Genomic DNA, 21,007 nt, shown 5'->3' with positions numbered 1-21,007 from the left:
TGTTTTGATTAATAGATTAGCAGGTGGTTTCAATGCAGTAGAGGAACATCCCAGAAAATCATTATCCATAAAATATATAAATCCTCCTGCCTCTTATTTTGTAGCACCAAAGAGCTGCTTAGTAGGAAGCTGTATCACACATCAGCCCTACAAGTTGTGGTGACTATTTTGGTGACTTTCTTTTGGGGCCATATTTGAAATTCTGTTTATTTTCTCTGCTATGGATACATCTTTTATTGGTTTAGTGATCACCAGATCTTCTTTCTTCTGCTTTGGCTTCAACTGCTCTGGAGGAGGAGGACTTAATTTTGTGGTTTCCTGAGGGCCATCAAAGTGAATTTACTGAATGCTACAAAGCCTGTATTTTAAGTAAGATCGTCAGAAACATAAATTTCTAATGTAATACATCCAGCCATGTTTGTGTGATACTAATAACTTAGTTGGATTATATAGATAAGATTTCTGAACATAAGAAGTTTATTCATAGTCTTACATAAATAACTATAGCTCTATTTCAGTAAAATTAGAGTAAGTCAACACTGGGAATCAGTTATGGACTGAATATATCACCCAAAAATTCGTATGTTGAAGCCCTAACCCCCAATGTGATGGGATGTGAAGGCAAGGTCTTTGGAAGGTAAATAGGTCCAGATGAGGTCATGAAGGTGGGACCCCATGATGGGATTAGTACATTTATAAGAAGAGAAAGATAGACCAGAGTGTGCCAGCCCTCCCCACCCCTCTTTCTCTGTCTCTCTCTCTGCCATGTGAGGACACAATGAGAAAGTGACCATTTGCAATCCAGGTAAAGAGGCCTCACCAGGAACTGAATCTGTCAGCACCTTGATCTTTAATTTCCCAGTCTCCAGAACTGTGAGAAATAAATTCCCATTGTTTAAGCCACCCAGTCTCTGGTATTTTGTTATAGCAGCCTGAGCTAAGACAGAGTTCATGAAAATTTTTCTTCCTAATTGATCACTACTTGAACAACAAAACTCTAGAGTAATGGTTCTCAACCTTCTTTTTTGTTTTCACTTTAACACACAAAACAATGATGCTCACATGCATGACATTCTTCCATGAGGGAATTATCCCCAAAGTTGTGCACAATTGGCTGCAACCTCTTTATCTTGCAATCAGAAAAGGATACTAGAATATAAGGCAGCATATCATTATTGTTGCTGTAACCTTGAATTTGATTGAATTTCAATATATAAATTATATTTTGTCAGAATTTGAGATTTATCCATGTTGACACATATTGGCCCATTTCACTTACTTTTACTGAACTACTATCCCATAATTAATTTATCTATTCTCATAAGGGTATGTTCTTTCCGATTTTTTCCCATCACAAATAATGTTGCAATGAACAGTCTCATGCATGTATATAAGAATTTCCCTAGAGTATGTATTTAGAAGTGAAGCTGATGATTCAAGAGCCTGGAATCTTCCACTTTAATAGACACCACTATATTGCTCTCCATAGAGGTGGTACAATTTATAGGCTTTCGTGTTTACATGCAATGAATGAGAACTTCAGACACATCCTCATTTTATTTCACTTTCGTTAACTCCAAAAATTTATCTATGCCTGTTGCCAGACGACTAAAGAAGGAGGAGTATCTATATCACAAACTCAGCTCCACCTCATTCCACTCTCACTATCTGTACATTGAATCAGTCACTCCTTCAAAAGACATTGATAAAGGACCCACTATGTGCTCAGTCCAGTGGGGGTGTCAGCATAGGAAAACCTGTCTGTGCCCTCCCTACCATAAGATTTTAGGCTACTTATTTCAGCTCCCTGAACTTTCGTCTCATTTTAATCAAAGTGGGGTAACATTTACCTCACGGAGTAAATAGTAAAAAGTAAACTAAAGTTTGATTATATAGAAGCATCTGTGGGCTAGGGGAAATTTTTAAAAAGACAAAATAATGTCCCAATTCTCAAATACTTTTTTGTTGTTGTTGAAATAAAACAATTATACATAGGTAGAAGAGGTGACCTCAATGATCCTGTCCAGGTTTTGAAACCATCTGGTAAAAGAGCACTATCTAGAAGCATTTTATTTCATTTTTTTCTTTTACTTATTTGACATATAATAATTGTACATATTTATGAGGAGGCATTTTGGCATGAACATGCTATGCTGTATTTGGTCAGGGTCTCTGGTAACTTCCATTACAGATTTTAAGAACCAGGGTACCTATCAACTAAGTTATATCTAGAAAAGCACTTCTCCCCTTCCCTGTCCCAGTAACTAAAATAACATCCTGGAATGAGATATTTCTGTTGTAATATTTTCTGGCTATGTCTAAGAATGCCAAAACAAGTGAAAACTAAAACACGCAGGCAAATCAGGTACTTGGCACTGTAAGAACTGGTTGTTTCATTGACTTGACCTTTTCTCCTTCTAATACATTCAGTCAAGCTGACTTTTGTGTGTAGATGAACCCTAATGTTTATTGCGGAATTTGGAGTCATTCATCTTTAGTCAGTCATATGCTTGATGTAAAGATATTTGTGAAGTTTACATTTATGAAAATGTTTTCTCGACTTCAGGCAAGCAGTTTTCTCTCCCCTTCTAAACACACCATAGGACTTTTTTTCTATTAATTTGTTTATCTTCAAAATAGTAGTCTCCACTCCTTTGCTTTCTTAAACAAAATGGTGTCTCCTCATTTTCCCTCTCCATGCCCCTCTGGGGCCTCCAAGACTTAAAGATCCTCTGAATAGTTTTCTTGCAGTAATTCCTCTCCAAAAAGCAAAGGTTTCTCTGACTTTTGGGTGTTTATATAATGACTGTTTTCTCACATCTTTTTGCTATCTTGGGCTCTAGGTTCCCTGACCTCTGATTCCCAGTGTTAATGTTCTCATTTTTCATCTATTTCATCCTTACTGCCTGAAGGGACTCTGATCCTGCCTCTCCCAGGCACTGCTGGATGCAAATGGGAAGAGGAAGAAGTGGCATGGAGGTCTGCCCCTGGACAAGGGCCATCTTTACATTCTGAGGCATCCAGATTTGCCAAGTGTGACTTCAGCTGGAAACAATCTTGAGGCAGAAAGACCTACTGAGCCATATTCTGCAGTTTAATGAGTGTGCGCATCAGCTTTCTTCTCAAAGACTGATTCAGATACCTAGGTCTTATGGGGTTTTTAAAATATTTGCTTAATTTTCTTACTGGAAGAGTAATACTATTTTCTAACAGAGTCTTTAGAATAGGAGGATATCTGAAGAAGGGAGAAAATTGTTTAGTCACATGTAGAAACTTTTCTGTGATTTTATAAAATGAAAGTACTTGAAAGGGCATTGAGCCACCTGAACCACTTTTTCTTGTTTTTATTCTATCAATAAATATTTATGGACCCTTCTTTTCTTTGGAAGGTACTTCCCAAGTCACTTGGTCATCTACCTGCTTCATCCATGGGGGTTCCCTCTCCTTACGGACTTGCCTACTATGTTGTACTCCACTGAGAATAAAATACCCTTTTCCAAAGTACATTTTAATAACTTTTCATTAAGTCCCACAACTTAAGTTTCAGAAGCAAAGAGAAGGCCGGGCATGGTGGCTCATGCCTGTAATCCCAGCATTTTGTGAGGCCGAGGTGGGAGGATCACTTGAGGTCAGGAGTTCAAGACCAGTCTGGCTAACATGGTGAAACCCTGTCTCCACTAAAAATACAAAAATTACCGAGGCATGGTGATGCATGCCTGTAATCCCAGCTACTCAGGAGGCTGAGGCAGGAGAATTGCTTGAACCTGGGAGGTGAATGTTGCAGTGAGCCAAGATGGCACCACTGCATTCCACCCCAGGCAACAGAGCCAGACTCTGTGGGAAAAAAAAAAAAAAAGCAAAGAGAAACCTTTTTTTTCAAAATGAAATTACTAGTATACCATTTAGAAAAATCATACAAAATAAATCAAGTCTTTTGGGAGGGAAGGTTATAGAATCTCAAGTTGAGCTCAGCATTTAACCATAATGACAACTCTTTCTTGTAAGCTCTATTTATAATGTATATGAAGATTTCAATAAGATCATGGACATTAATGCCGTAACATGATTCATGAAACACCCACCAGAACACAAACTAGAAGAGCTGGCATGAAACAGTCAACAGCGTGGTTGTTGGCAAGGTTTTGAAACCCTCAGAACTCTAATATAGAGGTTGGCAAATTGGTTCTGTAAAGGGTCAGATAGTAAATATGTTTGGCTTTGTGGGCCACACAGTTGCTTTCACAACTACTCAACTCTGCCCTTGCCACAGGAAAACTGGCATAGACAATACATTAAAAAAAAAAACAACACTGAGATTGTGTTCCAATAAAATTTTGCTTACAAGCTGGCACAGTGACTCACGCCTGTAATCCCAGCACTCTGGGAAGCTGAGAACGGAGGATTGCTTCAGTCCAGGAAATTGAGACCACCCTTCTCTCATAGCAAGATCCCGACTCTACAAAAAGTTACAGAATTACCTGGGTGTGATAGTGCACACCAGTAGTCCTAGCCACTTGGGAGGCTGAGGTGGGAGGATCACTTGAGCCCAGGAGTTTGAGGCTACAGTGAGCTGTGATCTTACAAAACAAAACAGGTCTTCTAGCCATAGTTTGCCAGTTACTGCTCTAATACATTGTTGGTTAGAATGTAAATTTGTACAAGCAGGTTGGAAAACTAAAACTAAATTACAATTGACATTTGAACAACATGAGAGGAGTAGGGGTGTCAAACTCCCATGCAGTCCAAAATCTGTGTATAACTTTTGGACTCCCCCAAAATTTTACTTTTAATGGCCTGCTTTTGACCAGAAGCCTTATCAATAGCATAAACAGTTGATTAACACTTATTTAGTATATCATTTATTATATACTGTATTCTTACAATAAAGTAGGCTAGAAAAAAGTAATATTGTTAAGAAAATCATAAGGAAGAGAAAATATATTTACTATTCATTAAGTAGGAGTGGATAGTCATAAAGTTCTTCATCCTCATCATCTTCATGTTGAGTAGGTAGAGAAGGAGCAGGAAGAGGAGGGAAGGGTTTTGCTGTCTCTAGGGTGGCAGAGGCAGAAGAAAATCTACATATAAGTGGACCCACACAGTTCAAACTTGTGTTGTTGAAAGATCAACTGTGTATGTGTGCACATGTGTGTGTGCTTATATACAAATGAAGCCTCAGCAATTTCATTTACGGGTACAGACACATGCAATACACAAGTGTGTTTATTTAAAAACGTGTACAACAATGCCTGACTTGCAACAGCTAAAACCTGGAAATAACTCATATGTTCATCAACAGAATTGTTGTATATTTATACAATGCAATACTACATGGCAATGAAAAGTACATTAATTACAACTACACGTGACAACCTAGATAAACATCACAAAAATGTTAAAGCCAGACACAAAATAATATATGTGATTACATTTCTATAAAATACAAAACTAATCTATGGAGTTACAAGTTGGGATAATGGTTACCTTTGGCAGACAGGGGCAGATCATGCCTGGAAAAGGAGGCCTGAGAAGTTTCTGGAGTTCTATTTCTCATGATGCTCTATTTCTTGATCTGATGGTAGTCACATGGGTGAGTCCACTTTGTGAAAACAAAGTGAGGCGTGTATTATGATTTGCATACTTTTCTGCATCCATTTCATACATCAATAAATAAAATACACTTGACTCTAACAACACGCATTTGAAATATGCAAGTCAATTTATATGCTGATTTTCTCCTGCCTCTGCCACCTCTGAGACAGCAAGACCAAGCCCTTCTTGACCTCCTTTTCCTCAGCCCACTCAACAGGAAGACATGAGGATGATAACCTTTATGATGATCTGCTTCTACTTAATGAATACTAAATGTATTTTGTCTTATAATTTTCTTAATAACATTTTCTTTTCTCTAGCTTACTTTACTGGAAGAATACAGGGTATAATTCATATAATATACAAAATTCATGTTAATCAACTGTTTATGTTATCTGTAAGGCCTCTAGTCAACAGCAGGCTACTAGTAGTTAAGTTTTTGGGGAGTCAGAAGTTATATGCAGGTTTTCTTTTCTTTTCAGATGGAGTCTTGCTCTGTCACCCAGGCTGGAGTGAAGTGATGCAATCTTGACTCACTGCAAACTCCACCTCCCAGTTGCAAGCAATTCTCTTGCCTCAGCCTCCCAAGTAGCTGGGATTACAGACATGCACCACCAAGTCTGGCTAATTTTTGTATTTTTAGTAGAGACAGTGTTTCACCATATTGGCCAGGCTGGTCTTGAACTCCTGACCTCAAGCGATCCACCCACCTCGGCCTCCCAAAGTGCTGGGATTACAGGTGTGAGCAACTGCTCCCAGCCATATGCAGATTTTCTATTGCACAGAGGGTAGGAACCCCTAACCCCTCATTGTTCAAGGATCAGCCATATTTACAAATAAAACTTGTGAAGACTTCTTCAACAGCTCACACAGTTCAAATCCTGTTTCCTCAGTGAAATTTCACTTCCTCCATTGGGTTCCCATGGCACACTGCACATTCCTCTACTGTGTGTATTAATTCATGATTATTTATATATGTTCTTGCCAGGGTTAGACTCCTGCTACCTGAAAACAGGGACTACATTTTAATAATCTTTTTATCCCCAAAGCCTAACAAATAGACTGATCCAAAGCAGACTAGGAAAAAACACTATCAAATGATTTCAAGCACTTTGGATGATCACTGGAAAATGCTACTGTGAACTGATTACTCTTTAGCCCTTGCCAAAGACTCATTGCAGTCATTTGATAATCCAGGGAGAGATTCCCAAAGTTCGATGGAAATGTTCTTTCTCTCTCTCTTGGATCTTCAGAGACATGACTCCTTATTCATTTGATCACAAACAAAGACAATACCCAGAATGTATTAGTTCTGCAACTCAAAGAAATGCATTTCATCTCACAAAACCTAATGTTATACCCTCTGCTACTGTTTTAGTAGAGACTTTAGACCAGAAATATCCATTTGCGCGTGCACACACACACACACACAGACACACACACACAAACACATGCACACACACATCTGTGTCTTTTGCAAAGCCATGGTTAAAAAATTGTCTATTTCCTTGATGTCCCACATATAATGCCCTACAAGATACATTTCTCTTTAAAATCAATGGCAGGGAAAAAAAAGTGGTCTTGGATGATGAATTTATGTATCAATTTTTTTGGGGGGGGCGACCCAAAAACTGTTTCTTTTTTACTCATTTGTTAGGAAATACAGAACTCAATCAAATGTTCAACCCTAATGATTAAGTCATTTCAGTACTCCAGTGAAATCCTTGCTTCTGCTCCTTCTATTCTGTTTCAGTTCTATTTTTATTTGTAATTACTTTTTGTTATAATGTTTAATTTGTTAAGCTTCCTTGGAAAGCAGGTAGAGTACATATCTTAAATTAAGGTTTTTCTACCTCTGTACTATTGACATTCTAGACTAGACAATTTTTTGTTGTCAGACTGTGCTGCACATTGTAACATGTTTAGCAATATCCCTGACCTCCTCCCACCAGGTGCCAGCAGTGTCACCACCACCACTCCCCAGTTGTGACAGTCAAAAATGTCTTCAGATCTTGCCAAATGTCCTCTGGTGGATAAAATTACCCCTCGTTAAAAATCAGTGTCTTAACTATAAAAATAAATATTGTAGAACCCTTTTAAGCCCTCATATCTAAACTTGCTCATCAAGAGGCTATTAAAGAGGATGCGATGAAAATTATTGATTAAAACCCCAACTATCTCTTTACCCACATTAAGTGCAAATAAGCAGGTCTTTAGCTGAATGAGGAAAACACATACACACCCACCGGCTTACTGAGTCAGAAGACTGAGACTGAAGAGACACACAGTTAAAGTCAGGGAATGGACAATGGTGGTTTCATGCCTTTCCTGGAGGTAAACACATGGGGATAAAATGAACAAAAATGGTTAACAGCCACCAACAATGCTAGACAGACATTTCAATGCCACATTGGAGAAGTTTTAATGGAAAGAGTAAACCCAAAAGTTAGCATGTGTTCCTTTTTGTACTTCTCCTCCCTAGCCCTGGTAAATGATAACATCTGGAAGAAGATTGGATTTGTTTTTTTCAAAGTAAAAAATGACTGAGAAGTCTAGGTGGCTTTTCTTGAACAAACTTGGGAGCTTCCCTGAAATTTTCCCTGTAAAGACCAACATAATGAGGGAAGGAGCAACAGACTCCAAACTAGGCAGGTGACAAGCCAGTAAATAAGACCCACCTCCCACCAGTGTAGTGCATTATCCTTTCACCTATGAGCTCCCGTTTGGCTCTCTGTGGCAGCCTAGGCAGGTTGTGCTCCCCTTGTTTTATACTTGGGTTAGTCAAACATGTAAATGGCACATATTCGTGAACTTGAGGTTTCATACTATTATTGAGTGTTACAACACAGAAGAGCTTCAATATCACTGATCATTAGAGAATTGCAAATCAAAACCACAATGAGATACGATCTCACATCAGTCAGAATGGCTACTATTAAAAAGTCAAAAAATAACAAGATGCTGGTGAGGTTGTGGAGAAAAAGGAATGCTTATACACTATTGGCAGGAGTGCAAATTAGTTCAACCATTGTGGACAGCAGTGTGGCAATTCCTCCAAGAGCTAAAAACACAACCAACATTCAACCCAGCAATCCCATTACTGGGTATATACCCAGAGGAATATAAATCATTCTACCATAAAGACACATGCACGTGAATGTTCACTGCAGCACTAGTCACAATAACAAAGACATGGAATCAACCTAAATGCCCATCCATGACAGACTGGATAAAGAAAGTGTGGTACATATACACCATGGAATACTATGCAGACACAAAAAGAACAAGGTCATGTCCTTTGCCGGGACATGGATGAAGCTGGAGGCCATTTTCCTTAGCAAACTAATGCAGGAACAGAAAACCAAATACCACATGTTTTCACTTATAAGTGAGAGCCAAATGATGAGAACTCATGGAGACAAAGAAGAGAACAGACATTGGGGCCTACTTGAGGATGGAGGGTACAGGAGCAGAAAAAAATAACTAGCGGGTATTATGCTTATTACCTGGGTGATGGAATAATCTGTATAACAAACTGCTATGACACAAGTTTACCTATATAGAAAACCTGCACATGTACCCCTGAACCTAAAATAAAGGTTAAAAAAAAGAACACAGAAGAGCTTGAACAGGGATTACATCAATTCTATGCAACCTACAAGACCCTCCTCTCTGAAGTCTCCCATGATTCTCCCCAACTCTCAGTCAGAAGCATTTGCTTCTTCTCTTCAGCCTTTCCTTGCTCTTTCATTAGTATTATCTGAGTGGGGGCTTTTTCCTCCTAATCTAGTATATATTGTCCTTTTTTATATATACTTTAAGTTCTAGGGTACATGTGCACAACGTGCAGTTTTGTTACATAGGTATACATGTACCACGGTGGTTTGCTGCACCCAACAACCCATCACCTATATTAGGTATTTCACATAATGTTATGCCTCCCCTAGCCTCCCACTCCGAGAGGCCCCGGTATGTGATGTTCCCCTCCCTATGTTCATGTGTTCTCACTGTTCAACTCCCACTCATGAGTGAGAACATGTGGTGTTTGGTTTTCTGTTCTTGCCATAGTTTGCTGAGAATAATGGATTCCAGCTTCATCCATGTCCCTGCAAAGGACATGAACTCATCCTTTTTCATGGCTGCATAGTATTCCATGGGGTATATGTGCCACATTTCCTTTATTCAGTCTATCATTGATGGGCATTTGGGTTGGTTCCAAGTCTTTGCTATTGTGAATAGTGCCGCAATAAACATATGTGTGCATGTGTCTTTATAGCAGAATGATTTATAATCCTTTGGGCATATACCCAGTAATAGGATTGCTGGGTCAAATAGTATTTCTAGTTCTAGATCCTTGAGGAATCGCCACACTGTCTTCCACAATAGTTGAACTAATTTATGCTCCCACCAACGGCGTAAAAGTGTCCCTATTTCTCCACACCCTCTCCAGCATCTGTTGTTTCCTGAGTTTTTAATGATCGCCCTTCTAACTGGCGTGAGATGGTATCTCATTGTGGTTTTGATTTGCATTTCTCTAATGACCAGTGATGGTGAGCATTTTTTCATAGTACACAGTGTCTTCATCATCTTTGTTTTCGCCACTGTTTTCCCTAAGCACAGAGCCTTGTAGAACTCCAAAAATGTTTGTTTAATTGACCCTGATCTATTAATATACTCTTGAATCCCTACTGATCATTCAGTAGAGAAAGTTGAGTCATAAAAGCCTCATTCTAAAGGGGAGAGTAATTCCTAATATCTAGAGGTTTGTGACTCTGTGACCCTTCAGAAATAAGGGCAGTTATCAGCTCTTTGCAGGAGGACTCCTTTCCCTACAGTCTCCAGGATGTGACCTTCCAGTGGCACTTGGGATGGACATGGCAGCACAGCTTTTAAACAGTGACTGAGGGTGTGCTTGAATAAGAAAGATTCCACATCTCAGTCTCCATGTCTTTAAAACAAGGGATATTTGCTCAGGTGACAGGGAAATTTATCTCAGGGGTCTCTACTGTTTCTGTGGAATAAAATGTACATTTGTATCTTTTTTTAAAAAAACACCATAATTTTTCCAATACACACTTTCACGTCATGAATTCTCAATCCCTATGAGTACCCATGAGTCAGGAGATCCACTTCTATTTTGTAGAGACAAACTAAGGCTTACAAAGGTTGAGGGACCTTCCTAAAGCCATTGTACCAATTAATGACAGGGCAAGTCATCTGATTTTCCATCTAGGGCCATGGGTTTCAACAGAGGCAATCGTGCTCCCAGGCAGACACCCGTATTTAAATATGAGAATGATAAAGTTAGGGGACTGTCATTCCTGTCTGGGCCACTCTGCCCCCAGCTCCTTGCAGCTGCCTCTACTGAAAAAATCCTAAAGCCCTTATTATAGAGTAGAACTTTGACCAGCAGCCTCAGAGAGACTTCTAGTAGTACTTGTAAAGTAGTCCCACTGCTAATAAAGTAGTATGCACTCATTTAACACATTTCTTGAGCCCCACCTATGTTTTTGCACAAAATTTGTTGAAAGTCAAAACACCCTCATGGAGCTTGGTTTCTCAAGAGGGAGACAATTGTTAAATGAAGTAATCACCCAAATAACGGAAAGGTACAAGGAGAGAAAAGTACGGGGTGTTCACCTAGCATGGATGTGGGTAGGTATGGTTGCCAGATTTAGTAAATAAGGTACAGGACATCCAGCTAAATTAGAATTTTACATAAAAAACAAGTATTTTTTAAAGAGTCGGATTCTTGCTCTGTCGCTATGATACAGTGGTGCGATCATAGCTCACTGCAGCCTTGAACTCCTGGGCTCAAGTGATCCTCCCACCTCAGCCTCCCAAGTAGCTGGGATTATAGGAGTGAGCCACATCACCTGGCTAAGTTTTAACGTAAGTATGTCCCATGCTACACTTGGGACAGATTCATATCGGCAATATTATTCATTATTTATCTGAAATTCAAATTCACCTGAGCATCCTGTATTTTACCTGGCAACCCTAGGGAGAAAAGAAATGGCTGTAGCTTCAGAGATGCAGGCTTTCCCTGACCCCGACTGTAACCCCAACTCCTAACTCCATGCCACTAAGTCCGTCTCTCCATTTCCTTCTAAGTCACATGCCAGTCAACTTGGCTGGGGTATTCCTAGCCTGACAATTTCATTGCTCCCAAGGACTGACTTCAGCTGCCTTTGAACCCACCCAGGGACTGGAGTCCTTCTGCAATATGCTCACCTCTCCAGTCTTCCACTGTATGCCTCCTATGCTTGGCATAGTCTCTGGAGTCTAAGATATCTCTTCGACCATCATTTCCTCAGCCCCGACCCCTTTAGAATCTCAGCTTCCTTGCCTCTTCACTACTTCAAATGCTGATGAAATCCCAAAATGTGCCTCATGCCTTAGCCAACTCATATTATTACACACACACACACACACACACACACACACACACACACCACGCACCACACATGCAATCTATACGGTATTGGCATTTTATCATTTAGGTTTCTTTATTTACCATCCCTCATCAACATAGTCACAACCTTGATATTGGAATCATTAAGGAAAACTTCAAGTTACACCCATCTGAGTTTGGGTGCTAAGTTATGCTATTGATTCTAAACCTCTGCAAACAAGTGATTGATCTACTTACAGTGTTGATCATAATCCCATGGGAAGATCTTTTGATCAAAATATCTCATCCCTACAATGACAGTTAACAGAGTTCATCATACTGGGGAAAGTCTCCCAAATTGTTTATTTGCCATTCATCATATATTTAAGTGCATCTCCACGACTATTATTATTCAGCTAAACGAAATAAAATCTGAGATTTCTGTACCTAGGTCCAGGAAAGAATGGAAGTAGAAAAGAAGGGGGATAGCTAGGGAGATGAAAAATAATGTTTTGGTCCCAATATACAGCCTATATGCAGAGGATAGAGATGTCTTCTTTAAGTTGTATCTCAAATTCTATACAGAATTCTGATGATATGCATTTTATGGAACCTCAGAATCAAATTATATCCAAGTTGGGAGTGACTTTTCTTTTCACATGCAAACACTGAGGCTCTGCCAAACTAAGTGACCCTCCTAGCCTATCAGGTGGACCTTCACATTCTCAGTCCTCCCTGATATTTTGCTACATTCTGTTCACTAATTTATTACTTTTTAAATTCAGGGTACATATTTTTAAAAAGTGGTTTTTGTTTTGAGAAATGTTCTATTCAGGAATTTGAAATCATAAGTCTAAAATCCAGAAGGTTATCAGAAAAGAAAATCCAGAAAGTGAAGGTTAGAAAAACATAAGATGCTTTGTCCTGTGTTAAAAGTTGCATCAACAAATGGTGAGGGGAAGGAATGTGGCTAAAGGCAAGAAAAGCTACGTTAAACAGTCCTCTCTCAGTGATGTGGGTATAGCCATTGTCAGGAAAAGGTCCAGTGGTTTCATAGGCTCCACTTCCAGGAATAACTCCTCTCACTTCCCTGTGTTCAGAATGAGATGACCTCTAGGGTAACAGGGATACCTTTAGATGCCAAAGAATATTCACAGATAGCAGTTGGTGGTTCAAAATTCTCTCAAGGAAAACACTCAGTTGACCTTTGGTGTATCAGATCAAGCTGTGGAATATCCAAAGATACGTAATGGGTACTTTCCTGTATGATAGATATCAGATCAGGGCAAAATTATAAACAGCATTTTCCTGCAGATGACTAAGAGAAGTACTCATAGGAAGTTATTCCCTCCAGAAAGAATCTAAAATAGATTACATACGCCCTTCTTTTCTGTCTAGAAGAAAGTTGGAGGAAAAATAAGGAGATCATTATATTTTTCAATAAAGAAAGGGGAAGGTGAGTGTGATAGGCGGCGCTAGTGGCCCCAATTCTTCATGGCTCCCTGAATTCATACCCTATGTAGTTGCTATCACTAAAGAGGATATTTCCCTGTCTGCTGATTTTGGATTTGGCCATGCAATAGTATGGAATGGCCAATGACATGGTAGCCAGCTTGAGGCCACAGATGTACTTGGATGGTTGAGCTTGTACTCTTTTCTGTGTCATAGCCATGAAAAAAGCTGCTGCCACCCAGCCTGGGTCCCAGAATGAATACACAAGGATAAAAGTTATTCCCATTTCAGTAAGAATCCAAGGTCATGTGGATCTAGAACCTGAATCAGAGTCACACGGCCCAAGCTTGCATTGTATACTCCCAACCAATCTGAAGACTACTCAGTGATAATGATGGCCGGTTTAAGCCAGGAGATGGAAAATTAAGGCCTTCGAGCCAAATCAAGCTTCTATCAGCAAACCATTCGTGAATCTTACATTTTTTAAGGGTAGAAAACACACCAGAAGAAGATTTTGTGGCATCTAAAAAATTTTATGAAATTCAAATCACAGTATCTATACATAAAGTTTTATTAAAACACAGCCATTCTTATTTATGTATTGCTTATGGCTGCTTTAGCCCTACAATAGTAGAGTTGAGTAGTCAGGACAAAGAACATATGACCTGCAAACCTGAAAATATTTACTATCTAGTTCTTTCCAGAAAGAGCTTTTTGGTTCTCCTTGAAGCCACCAAGTTTTGAAGTGGTTTACTATGCAGCAATATGTAAGTGATTTTCCCCTACAATAGAGAGGTAAATAATTATTAGTAATTGTATTACAAGAAATGAGCATAATTAAAATAACACAAATGTAGAAGAATCAGAGAATCTACTGGTTCCTGAATAGGTTATACAAACCTCCTATTGTATCATATTGCCAGGGATTCTTGAGTAAATTGATTATATTTCCCATGCTATGATGGATTATTTTGCATCCAAATACAGTGATTAAAATAGAGGAAGGAGACATTTTTGCAATGCTGGCAACTCCAGAAGAAATGCTTACCTTGCATTAGACTTGATACTGATTGATACTGCACCCAGAGAGGAAATCAAAATGGGTGTACGAGAGTTTCTTTCCGAACCCCTGGGAGGACAGTGGCCATGCCTTGTACAGTGTATACATTCCCCTCAGGTGTCTTGCACATTTCAAGGCTAACAGAAGATAGCTGAGAAACATGTGCTGATTAAAGACATATCTCTGAAGACAACATATTTCCATAAAGGCATGGGACTGAAGGTCTAGAGACCTGGCTTCTTTGCCTGATCCTGCAACTAAATCATAGGATTTCCTGGACCCATTGATATCTTGGTCCATGCAGAACATCCTACCTGGCTTACTCGGCTGGTGGGTTACAGGTGTGTGGAGGTGGTAATCAACTTATTCCTTGAACCAGCCAGGTGAACCAGACCTGGGGAAGCCAGAACACCTGAGACTACCTGCCCCACCCCTCGCCCCCGCCAATCACAAGCAGCCTTGTCCTTTTACTCTAGTGTGCCACAAAAATCAAAAAAATATGATTTTTTTTTTTTTTTTTGAGATGGAGTCGTGCTCTGTCACCCAGGCTGGAGTGCAGTGGCTAGATCTTGGCCCACTGCAAGCTCCGCCTCCCGGGTTCACACCATTCTCCTGCCTCAGCCTCCAGAGTAGCTGGGACTACAGGTACCCGCCATCACGCCTGGCTAATTTTTTTGTATTTTTAGTAGAGACGGGGTTTCACTGTGTTAGCCAGGATGGTCTTGATCTCCTGACCTCGTGATCCATCCACCTCGGACTCCCAAAGTGCTGAGATTATAGGCGTGAGTCACCACGTGTTTTCTTTATGTGCCATGACATGAAAATGGGTAGGATACATTTGGGGCAAGTTGAGTCAGGATTTAACCTATAAGGAAATTAGTTTTGTGTGATGGCTATTTACTTTTAAAATGCAGGGTAAACCTTAGGCCTTTCAAGTTAATTCTTCACTGATCAAGAGTAATAAAAACACAACCTGGAAATTATTCTAGAAATCTCATTAATTACCATGGAGATCAGGATGCTCAGAAGTGAATAAATCAAGCTTAGTGTTCTCTCTTTCCATACTATGTAGCAACCTCCTCCCAGACTGTGGTGAGTTTATCTTACTGACGGAGCCTATTAATAGTGTCTCCATATATACCACCTTTGAAATGTGACTTTGCACCTACTCTCATCAAGAGTTGGGTCTATTTCTCCACCTATGAATCTGAGCAGGCCTCGTGTGTTGCTTTAGTTAGCAGATGGTGGCATAAGAGATGGTACCTCAGTTTTGAGCCTAGACCTTAAGAGATCTTGAGTGTTTCCACTTTCTCTCACAGATCCTTGCCACACCATAAGAAAAACCAGGAGAATCTGATGGAAGATTAGAAACGATATGGAAAAGAACCCAGTTTTCTCAGGCATGACCACCCTAGACCTGCTGACTTCCAAACATATGAAAGAGGTACCCAAGATCAGCAGAGCCTTCTCCATGACCTACAGCTGATTGCACATGCATAAGAAAGCCCAGCCAAGACCAGAAAGATTATCTGGCTGATTCATAAATACATGGCAAATAATCAATGTCTATTGTTTGAAGCCTCTGAGGTTTGGGAGGGTTTGTTACACATCAATAGCTAACTGAAACAAAGATATATAAGCATCAGGTTTATTTTCATTTTAATAAAAGGGAAAAGTATCCTTTTCCTTATATATGTTAGTCAAATACCTGTTGATCTATGGATTTAACAAAATGTTATTAACCATATATCCTGTGTCAGGCCCTGAAATGGACTCCTGGGATATAGCAGTGAAATCCACTCAACTGATGATTGCCTCCAAAACTACATCTGCAATGCTGCCCTCTTATCTAATGGCTTAGGGCCCAGCTCTTAGAATAGTCTACCATTACCGAAAACTCATCATGTTCAAAATCTTAAGTAATCATTCTCTCCTCCAGGAACCCCCAGCAAAAACAAACCACCAACAACAAAAAAACCCACAAGATTTTGTTATTTCCTACTTTTTTCCTATATATCCATACTTTCTTGCATGGACTGTGGGCCATAAACCCGTTTCCAAGCAAGTTGAGACTTCAAAGAGCAGTAAGACTCAAAACCACGTTTACAGAGATTATAGTTCAGTGAGAAGACATAACATCCCAGACTTGCCATTGTTGACTTACTTTGGACGCTTGCACTGTTTTACCTGTTAAATGGAGTCTCTTGCTAAGCCCTCTGTCCTCATGCCACCACTTGCCCAGGTGCTTACAACTTGGCACTAAATCTGTAATGGTTTTCTAGCTGAGTTCTTTGTCCAGTCTCTCCCAGTGTGGGAGAAACTGAAACGTATGAGACCCAGTTCTTTTTCTTCTTGGGCACAGAAATAAACCACATTTCCTAGGTACCTTGCATCTAGGTGGAACCATGTGACAAATTCTTTCCAAAGGAATGTGAGTGGATTGATAGGTCACTTCTGGTCCAAGGCAGGTAAAAGCAAGGATGACTTCTCTAGGAACACACTCTCCTTCCCCTTCCATGTCTACCTTGGTACTACATATTAAAGACAGTGGCTTAGGCCGGGCATCATGGTTTATGCCCATAATCCCAGCATTTTGGGAGGCCAAGAATGGCGGATCACTTGAGCTCAGGAGTTCAAGACCAGCCTGGGCAACATGGCAAAACCCCATCTCTACTAAAAATACAAAAATTAGCCAGGCGTGGTGGCACATGCCTATAGTCCCAGCTGCTCGGGAGACTGAAGCAGGAGAATCGCTTGAGCCCAGGAAGTGGAGGTTGCAGTGAGCTAAGATTGTACCATTGTACTCTAGCCTGGGTGATGAGAGTGAAACCCTGTCTCAAAAAAAAAAAAAAAAAAAAAAAAAAAAAAGAAAGAAAGAAAAGAAAAGAAAAAGAAAAAGAAAAAAGAAAAAAATAGTGATTTTACATAATGGAAAGTGCCTGAATTCCTGAATGACTTCTTGAAGGAGAACTCCCAGAATTTCTACCTCACCTAAAATACTTGCTTTGGTCTTTTCGTGAGCAAGATGGATTTTGTTGGATTAAATCACTGAGATTTGGGGTTACAGATTACAGCAATTAGCCTATAGCAGAATTGCTCAATTTAGCACTAATGATATTTTGACCTGGATAATTAATTGTCATGGGGGAATATCCTATCAGGATATCCTATCCTGAACATAGGATGTTCAGCAGTATTCCTGGCCATGGCATCAGTAGAACCGCATGCCACCAGCCCCCCCCTCCCCCGACCCTGCCAGCTGTGACAACCAAAATCTCTTCAGATGTTGCCAAATGTCCCTTGGGAAGACAAATTGCCTCCACTTGAGACCCAATGGCCTCTTATGCCTACTATATCCTATTTCTCATCTATTTGGTATGCACAGGTTTCACTCGTCTAGTTATCAAACAATTCTCTATTTCTATAATTGGAAATCTAAAGTCCTCTATGTGATTTTCAATATCTTCTTGATTTGACCCATGTTTACTTTCCAAAGTTCTTGATAATTACTGTACAACAAATCAACTGAATCTCCCTAATATTGCCCTCTTCACCTGTGTCTATGCATTGCACACACACACACACTCATCCACACATTTCTACTCCTGTGTGTTTGAGCCTACTATCCATTCCCATGAGGCTTTCAATTCCATCCTCACTGGTTTCTCCTATCCGTAAATTCTCATAGCCATATTGTCTAATACGGGATGAACAATGGGTTCCATCTCACAGAAAAACCATAACTGACAATGGCTGCTTGGAGCACAACATTGAAAAAGTGAGGGTGTATATGGGCTCAGCAACAGTATGTTGCGATCAATTAGTAATGTCTGTCATGGACGTGAAGTAGAATGTTGGTAGCCATGCCATCCAAGATAGATTGTCTTACATTGCTCTCTGTTGACTTTTCCCAGTCCTAGTATAATTTCCTTAAAAACAGGATATGTGTTTCATGCAGAAGGAAGAACTTTCTTGGAAAGTAAAATGTCAGTATATAAGTCACTAAGGTACACATAAGTTTATGAAATCATTCCTAAACATTTTCCTAATACATTTATCAAGAAGGAAAAGTTGCGTCCTGATGGAATCATTCCCTAGGCTCTGTGTCAATCGCAGTGTCACGTTAGGGAACATTATTTTGGTTTCATCAAAATTATCAGTTTGAGTAGTAGCTATACATTATATACTTACTGGAGCACATAACTATCTCCCCGTTTTTTAACAACCAAATCTTTCCCTCAAAAATCTTGGACAAATTTCTGCACTTGCCATGGAAATTCATACCATTTAAAATATGTTTTTGGACATCTGCCTCCTTAATGTTTCACTTTTATTTATTTTTCTTCGAAAACATATTTTTTATTAAAAGAACTAGATGTGTCATTGTCGTGGGCACAAAATCATCTTGTTTATTACAAAATGATTCATACAAATTAGTAATGAAAGAAATCTGTCCTTTTCAGAAGCAGTAAACAATTTGCACAAAACATTCTCTAAAATTTAGTTGAGCTTTATCTCAAAACCTCACATGATTTATGAAATGTTATTGGTATTTCTAAAACAAAAAATGAAGACTAAATTACTGAAATGGAATCAAAAGCCCCCATGAACCTCTGCATTGCCAGACCACCCCCCAGGGGTGTTTCACCCCCAAACGTAAAATCTCCAATGAAAATCAACAATTTTCCTATTAAAGTTAATTGTCTATGAGTAGACATAGGCCATCAAGGTCTCCTATCAATCTAACATGACTATTCCTAACCTTGTTTCTGGGGGAACTCTCTCTGCAACCATGTTTTTATTTACAAAAACCGCTATTGAGCACTTACTATATCTCTGATCTAATACTTGTCAGTCAAAAAGTTAGTCTACTAAGTATTTTTGTCAAGTTATATTTTGTAAGTTTCCTTTCATTCAAATGTTTTCTTTCTCTTTTATTTATTTTATTGTGGTAACATATACATAATATAAAATTTGTCATTTTAACCATTTTTAAGTGTACAGTTCAGTAGCATTAAGTACTTTCACATTGTTGTGCAACCATCATCATCGTCTATCTCCAGAACTTTTTCATCTTCCTAAACTGAAACTCTATTCCCATTAAACAACAACTCCCAATTCCTCCCTCTCCCCAGCCTTTGGTTTCATTTTATTTTTCTGAGATGCATCCTTTTTCTCCTAAAAAGATATTTTCAATATCTCGCCAAGTATGTATGCAATATTTTAGCTATCATAACTATTGAGTTTCTTAGAAAATAGCTAACATTTACTGAGCATTCTATTAGATTTAACACATACCTTGATAAGTTTACTTATTCGTTGTAGCAACACTCAACATAGTTCCTCATTCCTCCATTTTGCAGATGAAAAAACTGAGGCCTTGGGAGTTTAATGTTTCACTTTTATTGATTTTTCTCTTGAAACATATTTTGTGTGTTTTTAAAACGTATTTTGCTCAAGGTCACATTGCTAGTAAATGGTAAATATATGATTGTGCAGAGATTTTCCAAGTCCCAAGGCTATGCTATCCTTGTCTTCTCCTTCTAGACTCCAGCCTCTTTCTCTGTCATCTTCTTCACACTTCCTCCAGAACTGTAAATGTAGGCATTCTCAGGTTGTATTCTCCATCAAGGCCCCTATTTGCTTTCACAGCTTCCGCTACCATTTCTTGGAAAATAATCTTCTATGTCTATCTGCAGGCCTCTCTCCAGAACTCAAAATCCATGTTGCATAACAACAATAATCACAAAAATAATGAAATCTCAGAGGCCCATAACAATAAGACAAGAGGCATTGCTGTAGCTCATGAGTGTCTAGGTAGGCTGAGGCTGGCTAATGTAGGCTGGGCTCTGCTTCACATGTCATTCATCCTTTACCTAAGACAAGCTGGTTAGCCCAGGCATGTCCTTATTGGCATAGGCTCAAGATAACAAACAGACAGATGCAAAACATCTTAAGCTTAGGCTAGGAACTGACAAACTGTCACTACTGCCTTATCTATTGGCCAAAGCAAGTCAAAGAACTAAACATCAGGGGGCAGGGTATTATATACTCTCCCCTTTTTGTGCATAGAACTTCAAATTCTACAAGGGTATGGATGCAATGGTAGGTGAGGAATCAGGGCCAATAAAACAATTGGCATTACCAATTTCTGCTTTTAATCTTATCTTCTCGTGCACACTGTTCTCTATCATGAATCCTTTCCACTTCCATAGGTTCAACTGTCATGTCTATCAAGATAATGTTAAAATGGTTATCTCCAGCTCTCATCTCTCTCCTGTACTTTAATCCTATGAGTTTGGTTTAAAATCTTCAAGCAGTATGATATTGGCTGTAGGTTTGTGATAAATGGATCATGTCCTTTGCAGGGACATGGATGGAACTGGAGCTGGAAGTCATTATCCTCAGCAAACTAACGCAGAAACAGAAAACCAAATACTGTATGTTCTCACTTATAAGTAGGAGCTGAACAATGAGAACACATGGACACAGGGAGGGGAACAACACAC

At 39.3% G+C, this 21,007-nt stretch overlaps 1 protein-coding gene and 1 long non-coding RNA gene across 2 annotated transcripts in view; both read right to left on the bottom strand.

Annotated features, from left to right (window-relative positions):
• Positions 1–21,007, bottom strand: part of ARHGAP6 (Rho GTPase activating protein 6) — a 538,479-nt gene that overhangs the window by 377,189 nt on the left and 140,283 nt on the right. The gene's annotated exons all lie outside the window — the stretch shown is intronic.
• LOC140710803 (uncharacterized) lies at positions 4,965–8,465 on the bottom strand. Its single transcript, XR_012091869.1, has 3 exons — positions 7,839–8,465; positions 5,485–5,599; positions 4,965–5,052 (listed from the first exon to the last, which is right to left on the bottom strand). It is a non-coding gene; the product is annotated as an uncharacterized lncRNA (long non-coding RNA).

Source organism: Chlorocebus sabaeus, chromosome X, assembly GCF_047675955.1.
Source record: "Chlorocebus sabaeus isolate Y175 chromosome X, mChlSab1.0.hap1, whole genome shotgun sequence".
Lineage (NCBI taxonomy): Eukaryota > Metazoa > Chordata > Mammalia > Primates > Cercopithecidae > Chlorocebus > Chlorocebus sabaeus.
Note: the sequence above shows the minus strand (reverse complement) of the source record. Positions and strands in the feature narration are given on the sequence as shown.